At 46.9% G+C, this 21,750-nt stretch overlaps 1 protein-coding gene across 2 annotated transcripts in view; it reads left to right on the forward strand.

The window, feature by feature from the left end:
• The window catches only part of LOC139533812 (voltage-dependent calcium channel subunit alpha-2/delta-1-like), a 206,795-nt gene that overhangs the window by 46,555 nt on the left and 138,490 nt on the right, over positions 1–21,750 (forward strand). The window lies entirely within an intron of this gene.

A 21,750-nucleotide genomic window follows, 5' to 3' on the forward strand; every position in this document is an offset into this window, starting at 1 on the left:
CTTCATCAACATATTTCATTAGCATTGAAGATAACAGAGGGTAACAATGGGTATTCCGTTTATAAAGGTCAGATACAGTACCTTCAGAAAGTATTCACACACCTTGACTTTTTCCACATTTTGTTGTTACAAAGTGGGATTAAAATGGATTTCATTGTCAATCTACAATCTACACAAAATACAGTAATGTCAAAGTGAAATAAAAATTATAACATTTTGTAAAAAATAAACAAAGTATTCAACTCCCTGAGTCAATACATCTTATAATCACTTCTCACAGTGATTACAGCTGTGAGTCTTTCTGGGTAAGACTTTAAGAGCTTTCCACACCTGTGCAACATTTGCCCATTATTATTTTCAAAATCCCTGTCAAATTGGTTGCTGATCATTGCTAGACAACCATTTTCAGGTCTTACCATAGATTTTCAAGGTGATTTAAGTCAAAGCTGTAACCCGGCCACTCAGGAACCTTCAATGTTTTCTTAGTAAGCAACTCCAGTGTAGATTCGGCCTTGTGTTTTAGGTTATTGTCCTGCTGAAAGTGTCTGGTGGAAAGCAGACTGAACCAGGTTTCTTTTTTATCCTAGAAAACTCCCCAGTCCTAAAAAATGCAGCCACCACCATGCTTGAAAATATGAAGTGTGGTACTCAGTGATGTGTTGTGTTGTGCCCCAAACATAACATAACACTTTGTATTCAGGACATAAGCTCATTTTAATTGCCACATTTTTTAGCAGTTTTACTTTAGTGCCTTATTGCAAACAGGATTCCATGCAACGTATTATGTGACTCAAGCACATGTTAACTGCTGAACGTATTTAGGCTTGCCATAACAAAGGGCTTGAATACTTATTAACTCAAGCATTTCACCTTTTCATTTTGAATTAATTTGTAAAATTGTAATTCCACATTATGGGGTATCATGTATAGACCAGTGACAAAAAAATCTAATTTGAATCCATTTTAAATTCTAGCTGTAACACCACAACATGTGGAACAAATAAAGGGGTGTGAATACTTTCTGAAGGCACTGTACATCTAGATAAAGTATCCCACCTCCACCCCATGCAGTGTTGTACATGATCAGGTCCATATCGTTTTATTCCACCTCCACCCCATGAAGTGTTGTACATGATCAGGTCCATATCGTTTTATTCCACCTCCACCCCATGAAGTGTTGTACATGTCCAGGTCCATATAGTTCTGGGTTTATCCCAACTCCACCCCATGAAGTGTTGTACATGATCAGGTCCATATAGTTCTTGGTTTATCCCACCTCCACCCCATGAAGTGTTGTACATGATCCAGGTCCATATAGTTCTGGGTTTATCCCACCGCCACCCCATGCAGTGTTGTACATGTCCAGGTCCATATAGTTCTGGGTTTATCCCACCTCCACCCCATGCAGTGTTGTACATGTCCAGGTCCATATAGTTCTGGGTTTATCCCACCTCCACCCCATGAAGTGTTGTACATGTCCAGGTCCATATAGTTCTGGGTTTATCCCACCTTCACCCCATGCAGTGTTGTACATGTCCAGGTACATATAGTTCTGGGTTTATCCCACCTCCACCCCATGCAGTGTTGTACATGTCCAGGTCCATATAGTTCTGGGTTTATCCCACCTTCACCCCATGCAGTGTTGTACATGATCAGGTCAATATAGTTCTGGGTTTATCCCACCTCCACCCCATGAAGTGTTGTACATGTCCAGGTCCATATAGTTCTGGGTTTATCCCACCTCCACCCCATGCAGTGTTGTACATGTCCAGGTCCATATAGTTCTGGGTTTATCCCACCTTCACCCCATGAAGTGTTGTACATGTCCAGGTCCATATAGTTCTGGGTTTATCCCACCTCCACCCCATGAAGTGTTGTACATGTCCAAGTCCATATAGTTCTGGGTTTATTCCACCTCCACCCCATGAAGTGTTGTACATGTCCAGGTCCATATAGTTCTGGGTTTATCCCACCTCCACCCCATGAAGTGTTGTACATGTCCAGGTCCATATAATTCTGGGTTTATCCCACCTCCACCCCATGCAGTGTTGTACATGATCAGGTCCATATAGTTCTGGGTTTATCCCACCTCCACCCCATGCAGTGTTGTCCAGGTCCATATAGTTCTGGGTTTATTCCACCTCCACCCCATGAAGTGTTGTACATGATCAGGTCTATATAGTTCTGGGTTTATCCCACCTCCACCCCATGTAGTGTTGTACATGATCAGGTCCATATAGTTCTGGGTTTATCCCACCTCCACCCCATGCAGTGTTGTACATGTCCAGGTCCATATAGTTCTGGGTTTATCCCACCTCCACCCCATGAAGTGTTGTACATGTCCAGGTCCATATAGTTCTGGGTTTATCCCACCTTCACCCCATGCAGTGTTGTACATGTGCAGGTCCATATAGTTCTGGGTTTATCCCACCTTCACCCCATGCAGTGTTGTACATGTCCAGGTCCATATAGTTCTGGGTTTATCCCACCTTCTCCCCATGCAGTGTTGTACATGATCAGGTCAATATAGTTCTGGGTTTATCCCACCTCCACCCCATGAAGTGTTGTACATGTCCAGGTCCATATAGTTCTGGATTTATCCCACCTCCACCCCATGAAGTGTTGTACATGTCCAGGTCCATATAGTTCTGGATTTATCCCACCTCCACCCCATGCAGTGGTGTACATGTCCAGGTCCATATAGTTCTGGGTTTATCCCACCTTCACCCCATGCAGTGTTGTACATGTACAGGTCCATATAGTTCTGGGTTTATCCCACCTTCACCCCATGCAGTGTTGTACATGTCCAGGTCCATATAGTTCTGGGTTTATCCCACCTCCACCCCATGAAGTGTTGTACATGATCAGGTCCATATAGTTCTGGGTTTATCCCACCTCCACCCCATGAAGTGTTGTACATGTCCAGGTCCATATAGTTCTGGGTTTATCCCACCTTCACCCCATGCAGTGTTGTACATGTACAGGTCCATATAGTTCTGGGTTTATCCCACCTTCACCCCATGCAGTGTTGTACATGTGCAGGTCCATATAGTTCTGGGTTTATCCCACCTTCACCCCATGCAGTGTTGTACATGTCCAGGTCCATATAGTTCTGGGTTTATCCCACCTCCACCCCATGCAGTGTTGTACATGATCAGGTCCATCTAGTTCTGGGTTTATCCCACCTCCACCCCATGCAGTGTTGTACATGATCAGGTCCATATAGTTCTGGGTTTATCCCACCTCCACCCCATGCAGTGTTGTACATGATCAGGTCCATATAGTTCTGGGTTTATCCCACCTCCACCCCATGAAGTGTTGTACATGTCCAGGTCCATATAGTTCTGGGTTTATCCCACCTTCACCCCATGAAGTGTTGTACATGATCAGGTCCATATAGTTCTGGGTTTATCCCACCTTCACCCAATGCAGTGTTGTACATGTCCAGGTCCATATAGTTCTGGGTTTATCCCACCTCCACCCCATGAAGTGTTGTACATGTCCAGGTCCATATAGTTCTGGGTTTATCCCACCGCCACCTCAATGCAGTGTTGTACATGATCCAGGTCCATATAGTTCTGGGTTTATCCCACCTCCACCCCATGAAGTGTTGTACATGTCCAGGTCCATATAGTTCTGGGTTTATCCCACCGCCACCTCATGCAGTGTTGTACATGATCAGGTCCATATAGTTCTGGGTTTATCCCACCTCCACCCCATGCAGTGTTGTACATGTCCAGGTCCATATAGTTCTGGGTTTATTCCACCTCCACCCCATGAAGTGTTGTACATGATCAGGTCTATATAGTTCTGGGTTTATCCCACCTCCACCCCATGCAGTGTTGTACATGATCAGGTCCATATAGTTCTGGGTTTATCCCACCTCCACCCCATGCAGTGTTGTACATGTCCAGGTCCATATAGTTCTGGGTTTATCCCACCTCCACCCCATGAAGTGTTGTACATGTCCAGGTCCATATAGTTCTGGGTTTATCCCACCTTCACCCCATGCAGTGTTGTACATGTGCAGGTCCATATAGTTCTGGGTTTATCCCACCTTCACCCCATGCAGTGTTGTACATGTCCAGGTCCATATAGTTCTGGGTTTATCCCACCTTCTCCCCATGCAGTGTTGTACATGATCAGGTCAATATAGTTCTGGGTTTATCCCACCTCCACCCCATGAAGTGTTGTACATGTCCAGGTCCATATAGTTCTGGATTTATCCCACCTCCACCCCATGCAGTGTTGTACATGTCCAGGTCCATATAGTTCTGGGTTTATTCCACCTCCACCCCATGAAGTGTTGTACATGATCAGGTCTATATAGTTCTGGGTTTATCCCACCTCCACCCCATGCAGTGTTGTACATGATCAGGTCCATATAGTTCTGGGTTTATCCCACCTCCACCCCATGCAGTGTTGTACATGTCCAGGTCCATATAGTTCTGGGTTTATCCCACCTCCACCCCATGAAGTGTTGTACATGTCCAGGTCCATATAGTTCTGGGTTTATCCCACCTTCACCCCATGCAGTGTTGTACATGTGCAGGTCCATATAGTTCTGGGTTTATCCCACCTTCACCCCATGCAGTGTTGTACATGTCCAGGTCCATATAGTTCTGGATTTATCCCACCTCCACCCCATGAAGTGTTGTACATGTCCAGGTCCATATAGTTCTGGATTTATCCCACCTCCACCCCATGAAGTGTTGTACATGTCCAGGTCCATATAGTTCTGGATTTATCCCACCTCCACCCCATGCAGTGGTGTACATGTCCAGGTCCATATAGTTCTGGGTTTATCCCACCTTCACCCCATGCAGTGTTGTACATGTCCAGGTCCATATAGTTCTGGGTTTATTCCACCTCCACCCCATGCAGTGTTGTACATGATCAGGTCCATATAGTTCTGGGTTTATCCCACCTCCACCCCATGAAGTGTTGTACATGTCCAGGTCCATATAGTTCTGGGTTTATCCCACCTTCACCCCATGCAGTGTTGTACATGTCCAGGTACATATAGTTCTGGGTTTATCCCACCTCCACCCCATGCAGTGTTGTACATGTCCAGGTCCATATAGTTCTGGGTTTATCCCACCTTCACCCCATGCAGTGTTGTACATGATCAGGTCAATATAGTTCTGGGTTTATCCCACCTCCACCCCATGAAGTGTTGTACATGTCCAGGTCCATATAGTTCTGGATTTATCCCATCTCCACCCCATGAAGTGTTGTACATGTCCAGGTCCATATAGTTCTGGATTTATCCCACCTCCACCCCATGAAGTGTTGTACATGTCCAGGTCCATATAGTTCTGGGTTTATCCCACCTTCACCCCATGCAGTGTTGTACATGTACAGGTCCATATAGTTCTGGGTTTATCCCACCTTCACCCCATGCAGTGTTGTACATGTGCAGGTCCATATAGTTCTGGGTTTATCCCACCTTCACCCCATGCAGTGTTGTACATGTCCAGGTCCATATAGTTCTGGGTTTATCCCACCTCCACCCATGCAGTGTTGTACATGATCAGGTCCATATAGTTCTGGGTTTATCCCACCTCCACCCCATGCAGTGTTGTACATGATCAGGTCCATATAGTTCTGGGTTTATCCCACCTCCACCCCATGCAGTGTTGTACATGTCCAGGTCCATATAGTTCTGGGTTTATCCCACCTCCACCCCATGAAGTGTTGTACATGTCCAGGTCCATATAGTTCTGGGTTTATCCCACCTTCACCCCATGAAGTGTTGTACATGTCCAGGTCCATATAGTTCTGGGTTTATCCCACCTTCACCCCATGCAGTGTTGTACATGATGCAGGTCCATATAGTTCTGGGTTTATCCCACCTTCACCCCATGCAGTGTTGTACATGTCCAGGTCCATATAGTTCTGGGTTTATCCCACCTCCACCCCATGAAGTGTTGTACATGATCCAGGTCCATATAGTTCTGGGTTTATCCCACCGCCACCTCATGCAGTGTTGTACATGATCAGGTCCATATAGTTCTGGGTTTATCCCACCTCCACCCCATGAAGTGTTGTACATGTCCAGGTCCATATAGTTCTGGGTTTATCCCACCGCCACCTCATGCAGTGTTGTACATGATCCAGGTCCATATAGTTCTGGGTTTATCCCACCTCCACCCCATGCAGTGTTGTACATGTCCAGATCCATATAGTTCTGGGTTTATTCCACCTTCACCCCATGCAGTGTTGTACATGTGCAGGTCCATATAGTTCTGGGTTTATCCCACCTCCACCCCATGAAGTGTTGTACATGTCCAGGTCCATATAGTTCTGGGTTTATCCCACCTCCACCCCATGAAGTGTTGTACATGATCAGGTCCATATAGTTCTGGGTTTATCCCACCTCCACCCCATGAAGTGTTGTACATGATCCAGGTCCATATAGTTCTGGGTTTATCCCACCTCCACCCCATGCAGTGTTGTACATGTCCAGGTCCATATAGTTCTGGGTTTATCCCACCTCCACCCCATGAAGTGTTGTACATGTCCAGGTCCATATAGTTCTGGGTTTATCCCACCTCCACCCCATGCAGTGTTGTACATGTATCAGGTCCATATAGTTCTGGGTTTATCCCACCTCCACCCCATGCAGTGTTGTACATGTCCAGATCCATATAGTTCTGGGTTTATTCCACCTTCACCCCATGCAGTGTTGTACATGATCAGGTCAATATAGTTCTGGGTTTATCCCACCTCCACCCCATGAAGTGTTGTACATGTCCAGGTCCATATAGTTCTGGGTTTATCCCACCTCCACCCCATGCAGTGTTGTACATGATCAGGTCCATATAGTTCTGGGTTTATCCCACCTCCACCCCATGAAGTGTTGTACATGTCCAGGTCCATATAGTTCTGGGTTTATCCCACCTCCACCCCATGAAGTGTTGTACATGATCCAGGTCCATATAGTTCTGGGTTTATCCCACCTCCACCCCATGCAGTGTTGTACATGTACAGGTCCATATAGTTCTGGGTTTATTCCACCTCCACCCCATGCAGTGTTGTACATGTCCAGATCCATATAGTTCTGGGTTTATTCCACCTTCACCCCATGCAGTGTTGTACATGATCAGGTCAATATAGTTCTGGGTTTATTCCACCTCCACCCCATGAAGTGTTGTACATGACCAGGTCCATATAGTTCTGGGTTTATTCCACCTCCACCCCATGAAGTGTTGTACATGACCAGGTCCATATAGTTCTGGGTTTATCCCAACTCCACCCCATGAAGTGTTGTACATGACCAGGTCCATATAGTTCTGGGTTTATCCCACCTCCACCCCATGAAGTGTTGTACATGTCCAGGTCCATATAGTTCTGGGTTTATCCCACCTCCACCCCATGAAGTGTTGTACATGTCCAGGTCCATATAGTTCTGGGTTTATCCCACCTCCACCCCATGAAGTGTTGTACATGTCCAGGTCCATATAGTTCTGGGTTTATCCCACCTCCACCCCATGAAGTGTTGTACATGATCAGGTCCATATAGTTCTGGGTTTATCCCACCTCCACCCCATGAAGTGTTGTACATGTCCAGGTCCATATAGTTCTGGGTTTATTCCACCTCCACCCCATGAAGTGTTGTACATGTATCAGGTCTATATAGTTCTGGGTTTATCCCACCTTCACCCCATGCAGTGTTGTACATGTGCAGGTCCATATAGTTCTGGGTTTATCCCACCTTCACCCCATGCAGTGTTGTACATGTGCAGGTCCATATAGTTCTGGGTTTATCCCACCTCCACCCCATGAAGTGTTGTACATGATCAGGTCCATATAGTTCTGGGTTTATCCCACCTCCACCCCATGCAGTGTTGTACATGATCAGGTCCATATAGTTCTGGGTTTATCCCACCTCCACCCCATGAAGTGTTGTACATGTCCAGGTCCATATAGTTCTGGGTTTATCCCACCTCCACCCCATGAAGTGTTGTACATGTCCAGGTCCATATAGTTCTGGGTTTATCCCACCTTCACCCCATGCAGTGTTGTACATGTCCAGATCCATATAGTTCTGGGTTTATTCCACCTCCACCCCATGAAGTGTTGTACATGTCCAGGTCCATATAGTTCTGGGTTTATCCCACCTCCACCCCATGCAGTGTTGTACATGATCAGGTCCATATAGTTCTGGGTTTATCCCACCTTCACCCCATGCAGTGTTGTACATGTCCAGGTCCATATAGTTCTGGGTTTATCCCACCTCCACCCCATGAAGTATTGTACATGATCAGGTCCATATAGTTCTGGGTTTATCCCACCTTCACCCCATGAAGTGTTGTACATGATCAGGTCCATATAGTTCTGGGTTTATCCCACCTTCACCCCATGCAGTGTTGTACATGTCCAGGTCCATATAGTTCTGGGTTTATCCCACCTCCACCCCATGAAGTGTTGTACATGTCCAGGTCCATATAGTTCTGGGTTTATCCCACCGCCACCTCATGCAGTGTTGTACATGATCAGGTCCATATAGTTCTGGGTTTATCCCACCTCCACCCCATGCAGTGTTGTACATGTCCAGATCCATATAGTTCTGGGTTTATTCCACCTTCACCCCATGCAGTGTTGTACATGATCAGGTCAATATAGTTCTGGGTTTATCCCACCTCCACCCCATGAAGTGTTGTACATGTCCAGGTCCATATAGTTCTGGGTTTATCCCACCTCCACCCCATGAAGTGTTGTACATGATCAGGTCCATATAGTTCTGGGTTTATCCCACCTCCACCCCATGAAGTGTTGTACATGTCCAGGTCCATATAGTTCTGGGTTTATCCCACCTCCACCCCATGAAGTGTTGTACATGTCCAGGTCCATATAGTTCTGGGTTTATCCCACCTCCACCCCATGCAGTGTTGTACATGTACAGGTCCATATAGTTCTGGGTTTATTCCACCTCCACCCCATGCAGTGTTGTACATGTCCAGATCCATATAGTTCTGGGTTTATTCCACCTTCACCCCATGCAGTGTTGTACATGATCAGGTCAATATAGTTCTGGGTTTATCCCACCTCCACCCCATGAAGTGTTGTACATGTCCAGGTCCATATAGTTCTGGGTTTATCCCACCTCCACCCCATGCAGTGTTGTACATGATCAGGTCCATATAGTTCTGGGTTTATCCCACCTTCACCCCATGAAGTGTTGTACATGTCCAGGTCCATATAGTTCTGGGTTTATCCCACCTCCACCCCATGAAGTGTTGTACATGTCCAGGTCCATATAGTTCTGGATTTATCCCACCTCCACCCCATGAAGTGTTGTACATGTCCAGGTCCATATAGTTCTGGGTTTATCCCACCTCCACCCCATGAAGTGTTGTACATGTCCAGGTCCATATAAATCTGGGTTTATCCCACCTTCACCCCATGCAGTGTTGTACATGATCAGGTCCATATAGTTCTGGGTTTATCCCACCGCCACCTCATGCAGTGTTGTACATGATCAGGTCCATATAGTTCTGGGTTTATCCCACCTCCACCCCATGCAGTGTTGTACATGTCCAGGTCCATATAGTTCTGGGTTTATCCCACCGCCACCCCATGCAGTGTTGTACATGTCCAGGTCCATATAGTTCTGGGTTTATCCCACCTCCACCCCATGAAGTGTTGTACATGATCAGGTCCATATAGTTCTGGGTTTATCCCACCGCCACCCCATGCAGTGTTGTACATGTCCAGGTCCATATAGTTCTGGGTTTATCCCACCTCCACCCCATGAAGTGTTGTACATGATCAGGTCCATATAGTTCTGGGTTTATCCCACCTCCACCCCATGAAGTGTTGTACATGATCGGGTCCATATAGTTCTGGGTTTATCCCACCTCCACCCCATGCAGTGTTGTACATGATCAGGTCCATATAGTTCTGGGTTTATCCCACCTCCACCCCATGAAGTGTTGTACATGTCCAGGTCCATATAGTTCTGGGTTTATCCCACCGCCACCTCATGAAGTGTTGTACATGATCAGGTCCATATAGTTCTGGGTTTATCCCACCTCCACCCCATGCAGTGTTGTACATGATCAGGTCCATATAGTTCTGGGTTTATCCCACCTCCACCCCATGCAGTGTTGTACATGTCCAGATCCATATAGTTCTGGATTTATCCCACCTCCACCCCATGAAGTGTTGTACATGTCCAGGTCCATATAGTTCTGGATTTATCCCACCTCCACCCCATGCAGTGGTGTACATGTCCAGGTCCATATAGTTCTGGGTTTATCCCACCTTCACCCCATGCAGTGTTGTACATGTCCAGGTCCATATAGTTCTGGGTTTATTCCACCTCCACCCCATGCAGTGTTGTACATGATCAGGTCCATATAGTTCTGGGTTTATCCCACCTCCACCCCATGAAGTGTTGTACATGTCCAGGTCCATATAGTTCTGGGTTTATCCCACCTTCACCCCATGCAGTGTTGTACATGTCCAGGTACATATAGTTCTGGGTTTATCCCACCTCCACCCCATGCAGTGTTGTACATGTCCAGGTCCATATAGTTCTGGGTTTATCCCACCTTCACCCCATGCAGTGTTGTACATGATCAGGTCAATATAGTTCTGGGTTTATCCCACCTCCACCCCATGAAGTGTTGTACATGTCCAGGTCCATATAGTTCTGGATTTATCCCACCTCCACCCCATGAAGTGTTGTACATGTCCAGGTCCATATAGTTCTGGGTTTATCCCACCTTCACCCCATGCAGTGTTGTACATGTACAGGTCCATATAGTTCTGGGTTTATCCCACCTTCACCCCATGCAGTGTTGTACATGTGCAGGTCCATATAGTTCTGGGTTTATCCCACCTTCACCCCATGCAGTGTTGTACATGTCCAGGTCCATATAGTTCTGGGTTTATCCCACCTCCACCCCATGCAGTGTTGTACATGATCAGGTCCATATAGTTCTGGGTTTATCCCACCTCCACCCCATGCAGTGTTGTACATGATCAGGTCCATATAGTTCTGGGTTTATCCCACCTCCACCCCATGCAGTGTTGTACATGTCCAGGTCCATATAGTTCTGGATTTATCCCACCGCCACCTCATGCAGTGTTGTACATGATCAGGTCCATATAGTTCTGGGTTTATCCCACCTTCACCCCATGCAGTGTTGTACATGTCCAGGTCCATATAGTTCTGGGTTTATCCCACCTCCACCCCATGAAGTGTTGTACATGTCCAGGTCCATATAGTTCTGGGTTTATCCCACCTCCACCCCATGCAGTGTTGTACATGATCAGGTCCATATAGTTCTGGGTTTATCCCACCTCCACCCCATGCAGTGTTGTACATGTCCAGGTCCATATAGTTCTGGGTTTATCCCACCTCCACCCCATGAAGTGTTGTACATGTCCAGGTCCATATAGTTCTGGGTTTATCCCACCTTCACCCCATGCAGTGTTGTACATGATGCAGGTCCATATAGTTCTGGGTTTATCCCACCTTCACCCCATGCAGTGTTGTACATGTCCAGGTCCATATAGTTCTGGGTTTATCCCACCTCCACCCCATGAAGTGTTGTACATGTCCAGGTCCATATAGTTCTGGGTTTATCCCACCTCCACCCCATGCAGTGTTGTACATGATCAGGTCCATATAGTTCTGGGTTTATCCCACCTCCACCCCATGAAGTGTTGTACATGTCCAGGTCCATATAGTTCTGGGTTTATCCCACCTCCACCCCATGCAGTGTTGTACATGTATCAGGTCCATATAGTTCTGGGTTTATCCCACCTCCACCCCATGCAGTGTTGTACATGTCCAGGTCCATATAGTTCTGGGTTTATCCCACCTTCACCCCATGCAGTGTTGTACATGATCAGGTCAATATAGTTCTGGGTTTATCCCACCTCCACCCCATGAAGTGTTGTACATGTCCAGGTCCATATAGTTCTGGATTTATCCCATCTCCACCCCATGAAGTGTTGTACATGTCCAGGTCCATATAGTTCTGGATTTATCCCACCTCCACCCCATGAAGTGTTGTACATGTCCAGGTCCATATAGTTCTGGGTTTATCCCACCTTCACCCCATGCAGTGTTGTACATGTACAGGTCCATATAGTTCTGGGTTTATCCCACCTTCACCCCATGCAGTGTTGTACATGTGCAGGTCCATATAGTTCTGGGTTTATCCCACCTTCACCCCATGCAGTGTTGTACATGTCCAGGTCCATATAGTTCTGGGTTTATCCCACCTCCACCCATGCAGTGTTGTACATGATCAGGTCCATATAGTTCTGGGTTTATCCCACCTCCACCCCATGCAGTGTTGTACATGATCAGGTCCATATAGTTCTGGGTTTATCCCACCTCCACCCCATGCAGTGTTGTACATGTCCAGGTCCATATAGTTCTGGGTTTATCCCACCTCCACCCCATGAAGTGTTGTACATGTCCAGGTCCATATAGTTCTGGGTTTATCCCACCTTCACCCCATGCAGTGTTGTACATGATCAGGTCCATATAGTTCTGGGTTTATCCCACCTTCACCCCATGCAGTGTTGTACATGTCCAGGTCCATATAGTTCTGGGTTTATCCCACCTCCACCCCATGAAGTGTTGTACATGTCCAGGTCCATATAGTTCTGGGTTTATCCCACCGCCACCTCATGCAGTGTTGTACATGATCAGGTCCATATAGTTCTGGGTTTATCCCACCTCCACCCCATGAAGTGTTGTACATGTCCAGGTCCATATAGTTCTGGGTTTATCCCACCGCCACCTCATGCAGTGTTGTACATGATCAGGTCCATATAGTTCTGGGTTTATCCCACCTCCACCCCATGCAGTGTTGTACATGTCCAGATCCATATAGTTCTGGGTTTATTCCACCTTCACCCCATGCAGTGTTGTACATGATCAGGTCAATATAGTTCTGGGTTTATCCCACCTCCACCCCATGAAGTGTTGTACATGTCCAGGTCCATATAGTTCTGGGTTTATCCCACCTCCACCCCATGAAGTGTTGTACATGATCAGGTCCATATAGTTCTGGGTTTATCCCACCTCCACCCCATGAAGTGTTGTACATGTCCAGGTCCATATAGTTCTGGGTTTATCCCACCTCCACCCCATGAAGTGTTGTACATGTCCAGGTCCATATAGTTCTGGGTTTATCCCACCTCCACCCCATGAAGTGTTGTACATGTCCAGGTCCATATAGTTCTGGATTTATCCCACCTCCACCCCATGCAGTGTTGTACATGTACAGGTCCATATAGTTCTGGGTTTATTCCACCTCCACCCCATGCAGTGTTGTACATGTCCAGATCCATATAGTTCTGGGTTTATTCCACCTTCACCCCATGCAGTGTTGTACATGATCAGGTCAATATAGTTCTGGGTTTATCCCACCTCCACCCCATGCAGTGTTGTACATGATCAGGTCCATATAGTTCTGGGTTTATCCCACCTTCACCCCATGAAGTGTTGTACATGTCCAGGTCCATATAGTTCTGGGTTTATTCCACCTCCACCCCATGAAGTGTTGTACATGATCAGGTCTATATAGTTCTGGGTTTATCCCACCTTCACCCCATGCAGTGTTGTACATGTGCAGGTCCATATAGTTCTGGGTTTATCCCACCTTCACCCCATGCAGTGTTGTACATGTGCAGGTCCATATAGTTCTGGGTTTATCCCACCTCCACCCCATGAAGTGTTGTACATGATCAGGTCCATATAGTTCTGGGTTTATCCCACCTCCACCCCATGCAGTGTTGTACATGATCAGGTCCATATAGTTCTGGGTTTATCCCACCTCCACCCCATGAAGTGTTGTACATGTCCAGGTCCATATAGTTCTGGGTTTATCCCACCTCCACCCCATGAAGTGTTGTACATGTCCAGGTCCATATAGTTCTGGGTTTATCCCACCTTCACCCCATGCAGTGTTGTACATGTCCAGATCCATATAGTTCTGGGTTTATTCCACCTCCACCCCATGAAGTGTTGTACATGTCCAGGTCCATATAGTTCTGGGTTTATCCCACCTCCACCCCATGCAGTGTTGTACATGATCAGGTCCATATAGTTCTGGGTTTATCCCACCTTCACCCCATGCAGTGTTGTACATGTCCAGGTCCATATAGTTCTGGGTTTATCCCACCTCCACCCCATGAAGTATTGTACATGATCAGGTCCATATAGTTCTGGGTTTATCCCACCTTCACCCCATGAAGTGTTGTACATGATCAGGTCCATATAGTTCTGGGTTTATCCCACCTTCACCCCATGCAGTGTTGTACATGTCCAGGTCCATATAGTTCTGGGTTTATCCCACCTCCACCCCATGAAGTGTTGTACATGTCCAGGTCCATATAGTTCTGGGTTTATCCCACCGCCACCTCATGCAGTGTTGTACATGATCAGGTCCATATAGTTCTGGGTTTATCCCACCTCCACCCCATGCAGTGTTGTACATGTCCAGATCCATATAGTTCTGGGTTTATTCCACCTTCACCCCATGCAGTGTTGTACATGATCAGGTCAATATAGTTCTGGGTTTATCCCACCTCCACCCCATGAAGTGTTGTACATGTCCAGGTCCATATAGTTCTGGGTTTATCCCACCTCCACCCCATGAAGTGTTGTACATGATCAGGTCCATATAGTTCTGGGTTTATCCCACCTCCACCCCATGAAGTGTTGTACATGTCCAGGTCCATATAGTTCTGGGTTTATCCCACCTCCACCCCATGAAGTGTTGTACATGTCCAGGTCCATATAGTTCTGGGTTTATCCCACCTCCACCCCATGCAGTGTTGTACATGTACAGGTCCATATAGTTCTGGGTTTATTCCACCTCCACCCCATGCAGTGTTGTACATGTCCAGATCCATATAGTTCTGGGTTTATTCCACCTTCACCCCATGCAGTGTTGTACATGATCAGGTCAATATAGTTCTGGGTTTATCCCACCTCCACCCCATGAAGTGTTGTACATGTCCAGGTCCATATAGTTCTGGGTTTATCCCACCTCCACCCCATGCAGTGTTGTACATGATCAGGTCCATATAGTTCTGGGTTTATCCCACCTTCACCCCATGAAGTGTTGTACATGTCCAGGTCCATATAGTTCTGGGTTTATCCCACCTCCACCCCATGAAGTGTTGTACATGTCCAGGTCCATATAGTTCTGGGTTTATCCCACCTCCACCCCATGAAGTGTTGTACATGTCCAGGTCCATATAGTTCTGGGTTTATCCCACCTCCACCCCATGAAGTGTTGTACATGTCCAGGTCCATATAGTTCTGGGTTTATCCCACCTCCACCCCATGCAGTGTTGTACATGATCAGGTCCATATAGTTCTGGGTTTATCCCACCTCCACCCCATGAAGTGTTGTACATGTCCAGGTCCATATAGTTCTGGGTTTATTCCACCTCCACCCCATGAAGTGTTGTACATGATCAGGTCTATATAGTTCTGGGTTTATCCCACCTTCACCCCATGCAGTGTTGTACATGTGCAGGTCCATATAGTTCTGGGTTTATCCCACCTTCACCCCATGCAGTGTTGTACATGTGCAGGTCCATATAGTTCTGGGTTTATCCCACCTCCACCCCATGAAGTGTTGTACATGATCAGGTCCATATAGTTCTGGGTTTATCCCACCTCCACCCCATGCAGTGTTGTACATGATCAGGTCCATATAGTTCTGGGTTTATCCCACCTCCACCCCATGAAGTGTTGTACATGTCCAGGTCCATATAGTTCTGGGTTTATCCCACCTCCACCCCATGAAGTGTTGTACATGTCCAGGTCCATATAGTTCTGGGTTTATCCCACCTTCACCCCATGCAGTGTTGTACATGTCCAGGTCCATATAGTTCTGGGTTTATTCCACCTCCACCCCATGAAGTGTTGTACATGTCCAGGTCCATATAGTTCTGGGTTTATCCCACCTCCACCCCATGCAGTGTTGTACATGATCAGGTCCATATAGTTCTGGGTTTATCCCACCTTCACCCCATGCAGTGTTGTACATGTCCAGGTCCATATAGTTCTGGGTTTATCCCACCTCCACCCCATGAAGTATTGTACATGATCAGGTCCATATAGTTCTGGGTTTATCCCACCTTCACCCCATGAAGTGTTGTACATGATCAGGTCCATATAGTTCTGGGTTTATCCCACCTTCACCCCATGCAGTGTTGTACATGTCCAGGTCCATATAGTTCTGGGTTTATTCCACCTTCACCCCAAGAAGTGTTGTACATGTCCAGGTCCATATAGTTCTGGGTTTATCCCACCGCCACCTCATGCAGTGTTGTACATGATCAGGTCCATATAGTTCTGGGTTTATCCCACCTCCACCCCATGCAGTGTTGTACATGTCCAGGTCCATATAGTTCTGGGTTTATCCCACCTCCACCCCATGAAGTGTTGTACATGATCAGGTCCATATAGTTCTGGGTTTATCCCACCTCCACCCCATGAAGTGTTGTACATGTCCAGGTCCATATAGTTCTGGGTTTATCCCACCTCCACCCCATGAAGTGTTGTACATGTCCAGGTCCATATAGTTCTGGGTTTATCCCACCTCCACCCCATGCAGTGTTGTACATGTACAGGTCCATATAGTTCTGGGTTTATTCCACCTCCACCCCATGCAGTGTTGTACATGTCCAGATCCATATAGTTCTGGGTTTATTCCACCTTCACCCCATGCAGTGTTGTACATGATCAGGTCAATATAGTTCTGGGTTTATCCCACCTCCACCCCATGAAGTGTTGTACATGTCCAGGTCCATATAGTTCTGGGTTTATCCCACCTCCACCCCATGCAGTGTTGTACATGATCAGGTCCATATAGTTCTGGGTTTATCCCACCTTCACCCCATGAAGTGTTGTACATGTCCAGGTCCATATAGTTCTGGGTTTATCCCACCTCCACCCCATGAAGTGTTGTACATGTCCAGGTCCATATAGTTCTGGGTTTATCCCACCTCCACCCCATGCAGTGTTGTACATGTACAGGTCCATATAGTTCTGGGTTTATCCCACCTTCACCCCATGCAGTGTTGTACATGTACAGGTCCATATAGTTCTGGGTTTATCCCACCTCCACCCCATGCAGTGTTGTACATGTCCAGGTCCATATAGTTCTGGGTTTATCCCACCTCCACCCCATGCAGTGTTGTACATGTCCAGGTCCATATAGTTCTGGGTTTATCCCACCTCCACCCCATGCAGTGTTGTACATGATCAGGTCCATATAGTTCTGGGTTTATCCCACCTCCACCCCATGCAGTGTTGTACATGTCCAGGTCCATATAGTTCTGGGTTTATCCCACCTCCACCCCATGAAGTGTTGTACATGATCAGGTCCATATAGTTCTGGGTTTATCCCACCTCCACCCCATGCAGTGTTGTACATGATCAGGTCCATATAGTTCTGGGTTTATCCCACCTCCACCCCATGCAGTGTTGTACATGATCAGGTCCATATAGTTCTGGGTTTATCCCACCTCCACCCCATGAAGTGTTGTACATGTCCAGGTCCATATAGTTCTGGGTTTATCCCACCGCCACCTCATGCAGTGTTGTACATGATCAGGTCCATATAGTTCTGGGTTTATCCCACCTCCACCCCATGCAGTGTTGTACATGATCAGGTCCATATAGTTCTGGGTTTATCCCACCTCCACCCCATGCAGTGTTGTACATGTCCAGGTCCATATAGTTCTGGGTTTATCCCACCTCCACCCCATGAAGTGTTGTACATGTCCAGGTCCATATAGTTCTGGGTTTATTCCACCTCCACCCCATGCAGTGTTGTACATGATCAGGTCCATATAGTTCTGGGTTTATCCCACCTCCACCCCATGAAGTGTTGTACATGTCCAGGTCCATATAGTTCTGGGTTTATCCCACCTTCACCCCATGCAGTGTTGTACATGTCCAGGTCCATATAGTTCTGGGTTTATCCCACCTCCACCCCATGCAGTGTTGTACATGTCCAGGTCCATATAGTTCTGGGTTTATCCCACCTTCACCCCATGCAGTGTTGTACATGATCAGGTCAATATAGTTCTGGGTTTATCCCACCTCCACCCCATGAAGTGTTGTACATGTCCAGGTCCATATAGTTCTGGATTTATCCCACCTCCACCCCATGAAGTGTTGTACATGTCCAGGTCCATATAGTTCTGGGTTTATCCCACCTTCACCCCATGCAGTGTTGTACATGTACAGGTCCATATAGTTCTGGGTTTATCCCACCTTCACCCCATGCAGTGTTGTACATGTGCAGGTCCATATAGTTCTGGGTTTATCCCACCTTCACCCCATGCAGTGTTGTACATGTCCAGGTCCATATAGTTCTGGGTTTATCCCACCTCCACCCCATGCAGTGTTGTACATGATCAGGTCCATATAGTTCTGGGTTTATCCCACCTCCACCCCATGAAGTGTTGTACATGATCAGGTCCATATAGTTCTGGGTTTATCCCACCTCCACCCCATGAAGTGTTGTACATGTCCAGGTCCATATAGTTCTGGGTTTATCCCACCTCCACCCCATGAAGTGTTGTACATGTCCAGGTCCATATAGTTCTGGGTTTATCCCACCTTCACCCCATGAAGTGTTGTACATGTCCAGGTCCATATAGTTCTGGATTTATCCCACCTCCACCCCATGCAGTGTTGTACATGTACAGGTCCATATAGTTCTGGGTTTATTCCACCTCCACCCCATGCAGTGTTGTACATGTCCAGATCCATATAGTTCTGGGTTTATTCCACCTTCACCCCATGCAGTGTTGTACATGATCAGGTCAATATAGTTCTGGGTTTATCCCACCTCCACCCCATGAAGTGTTGTACATGTCCAGGTCCATATAGTTCTGGGTTTATCCCACCTCCACCCCATGCAGTGTTGTACATGATCAGGTCCATATAGTTCTGGGTTTATCCCACCTTCACCCCATGAAGTGTTGTACATGTCCAGGTCCATATAGTTCTGGGTTTATTCCACCTCCACCCCATGAAGTGTTGTACATGATCAGGTCTATATAGTTCTGGGTTTATCCCACCTCCACCCCATGAAGTGTTGTACATGATCAGGTCTATATAGTTCTGGGTTTATCCCACCTCCACCCCATGAAGTGTTGTACATGACCAGGTCCATATAGTTCTGGGTTTATTCCACCTCCACCCCATGAAGTGTTGTACATGACCAGGTCCATATAGTTCTGGGTTTATCCCAACTCCACCCCATGAAGTGTTGTACATGATCAGGTCTATATAGTTCTGGGTTTATCCCACCTCCACCCCATGAAGTGTTGTACATGTCCAGGTCCATATAGTTCTGGGTTTATCCCACCTCCACCCCATGCAGTGTTGTACATGTCCAGGTCCATATAGTTCTGGGTTTATCCCACCTCCACCCCATGAAGTGTTGTACATGTCCAGGTCCATATAGTTCTGGGTTTATCCCACCTCCACCCCATGAAGTGTTGTACATGATCAGGTCCATATAGTTCTGGGTTTATCCCACCTCCACCCCATGAAGTGTTGTACATGTCCAGGTCCATATAGTTCTGGGTTTATCCCACCTTCACCCCATGCAGTGTTGTACATGTACAGGTCCATATAGTTCTGGGTTTATCCCACCTTCACCCCATGCAGTGTTGTACATGTGCAGGTCCATATAGTTCTGGGTTTATCCCACCTTCACCCCATGCAGTGTTGTACATGTGCAGGTCCATATAGTTCTGGGTTTATCCCACCTCCACCCCATGAAGTGTTGTACATGATCAGGTCCATATAGTTCTGGGTTTATCCCACCTCCACCCCATGCAGTGTTGTACATGATCAGGTCCATATAGTTCTGGGTTTATCCCACCTCCACCCCATGAAGTGTTGTACATGTCCAGGTCCATATAGTTCTGGGTTTATCCCACCTCCACCCCATGAAGTGTTGTACATGTCCAGGTCCATATAGTTCTGGGTTTATCCCACCTTCACCCCATGCAGTGTTGTACATGTCCAGATCCATATAGTTCTGGGTTTATTCCACCTCCACCCCATGAAGTGTTGTACATGTCCAGGTCCATATAGTTCTGGGTTTATCCCACCTCCACCCCATGCAGTGTTGTACATGATCAGGTCCATATAGTTCTGGGTTTATCCCACCTTCACCCCATGCAGTGTTGTACATGTCCAGGTCCATATAGTTCTGGGTTTATCCCACCTCCACCCCATGAAGTATTGTACATGATCAGGTCCATATAGTTCTGGGTTTATCCCACCTTCACCCCATGAAGTGTTGTACATGATCCAGGTCCATATAGTTCTGGGTTTATCCCACCTTCACCCCATGCAGTGTTGTACATGTCCAGGTCCATATAGTTCTGGGTTTATCCCACCTCCACCCCATGAAGTGTTGTACATGTCCAGGTCCATATAGTTCTGGGTTTATCCCACCGCCACCTCATGCAGTGTTGTACATGATCAGGTCCATATAGTTCTGGGTTTATCCCACCTCCACCCCATGCAGTGTTGTACATGTCCAGATCCATATAGTTCTGGGTTTATTCCACCTTCACCCCATGCAGTGTTGTACATGATCAGGTCAATATAGTTCTGGGTTTATCCCACCTCCACCCCATGAAGTGTTGTACATGTCCAGGTCCATATAGTTCTGGGTTTATCCCACCTCCACCCCATGCAGTGTTGTACATGATCAGGTCCATATAGTTCTGGGTTTATCCCACCTCCACCCCATGAAGTGTTGTACATGTCCAGGTCCATATAGTTCTGGGTTTATCCCACCTCCACCCCATGAAGTGTTGTACATGTCCAGGTCCATATAGTTCTGGGTTTATCCCACCTTCACCCCATGCAGTGTTGTACATGATCAGGTCCATATAGTTCTGGGTTTATCCCACCTCCACCCCATGCAGTGTTGTACATGTCCAGGTCCATATAGTTCTGGGTTTATCCCACCTTCACCCCATGCAGTGTTGTACATGATCAGGTCCATATAGTTCTGGGTTTATCCCACCTCCACCCCATGAAGTGTTGTACATGTCCAGGTCCATATAGTTCTGGGTTTATCCCACCTCCACCCCATGCAGTGTTGTACATGATCAGGTCCATATAGTTCTGGGTTTATCCCACCTTCACCCCATGAAGTGTTGTACATGATCAGGTCCATATAGTTCTGGGTTTATCCCACCTCCACCCCATGAAGTGTTGTACATGATCAGGTCCATATAGTTCTGGGTTTATCCCACCTCCACCCCATGAAGTGTTGTACATGATCAGGTCCATATAGTTCTGGGTTTATCCCACCTCCACCCCATGCAGTGTTGTACATGTCCAGGTCCATATAGTTCTGGGTTTATCCCACCTTCACCCCATGCAGTGTTGTACATGATCAGGTCCATATAGTTCTGGGTTTATCCCACCTCCACCCCATGAAGTGTTGTACATGTCCAGGTCCATATAGTTCTGGATTTATCCCACCTCCACCCCATGAAGTGTTGTCCAGGTCCATATAGTTCTGGGTTTATTCCACCTCCACCCCATGCAGTGTTGTACATGATCAGGTCCATATAGTTCTGGGTTTATTCCACCTCCACCCCATGAAGTGTTGTACATGATCCAGGTCCATATAGTTCTGGGTTTATTCCACCTCCACCCCATGCAGTGTTGTACATGTCCAGGTCCATATAGTTCTGGGTTTATTCCAC

This window comes from Salvelinus alpinus, chromosome 11 (genome assembly GCF_045679555.1).
Source record: "Salvelinus alpinus chromosome 11, SLU_Salpinus.1, whole genome shotgun sequence".
In the NCBI taxonomy this organism is placed as follows: domain Eukaryota; kingdom Metazoa; phylum Chordata; class Actinopteri; order Salmoniformes; family Salmonidae; genus Salvelinus; species Salvelinus alpinus.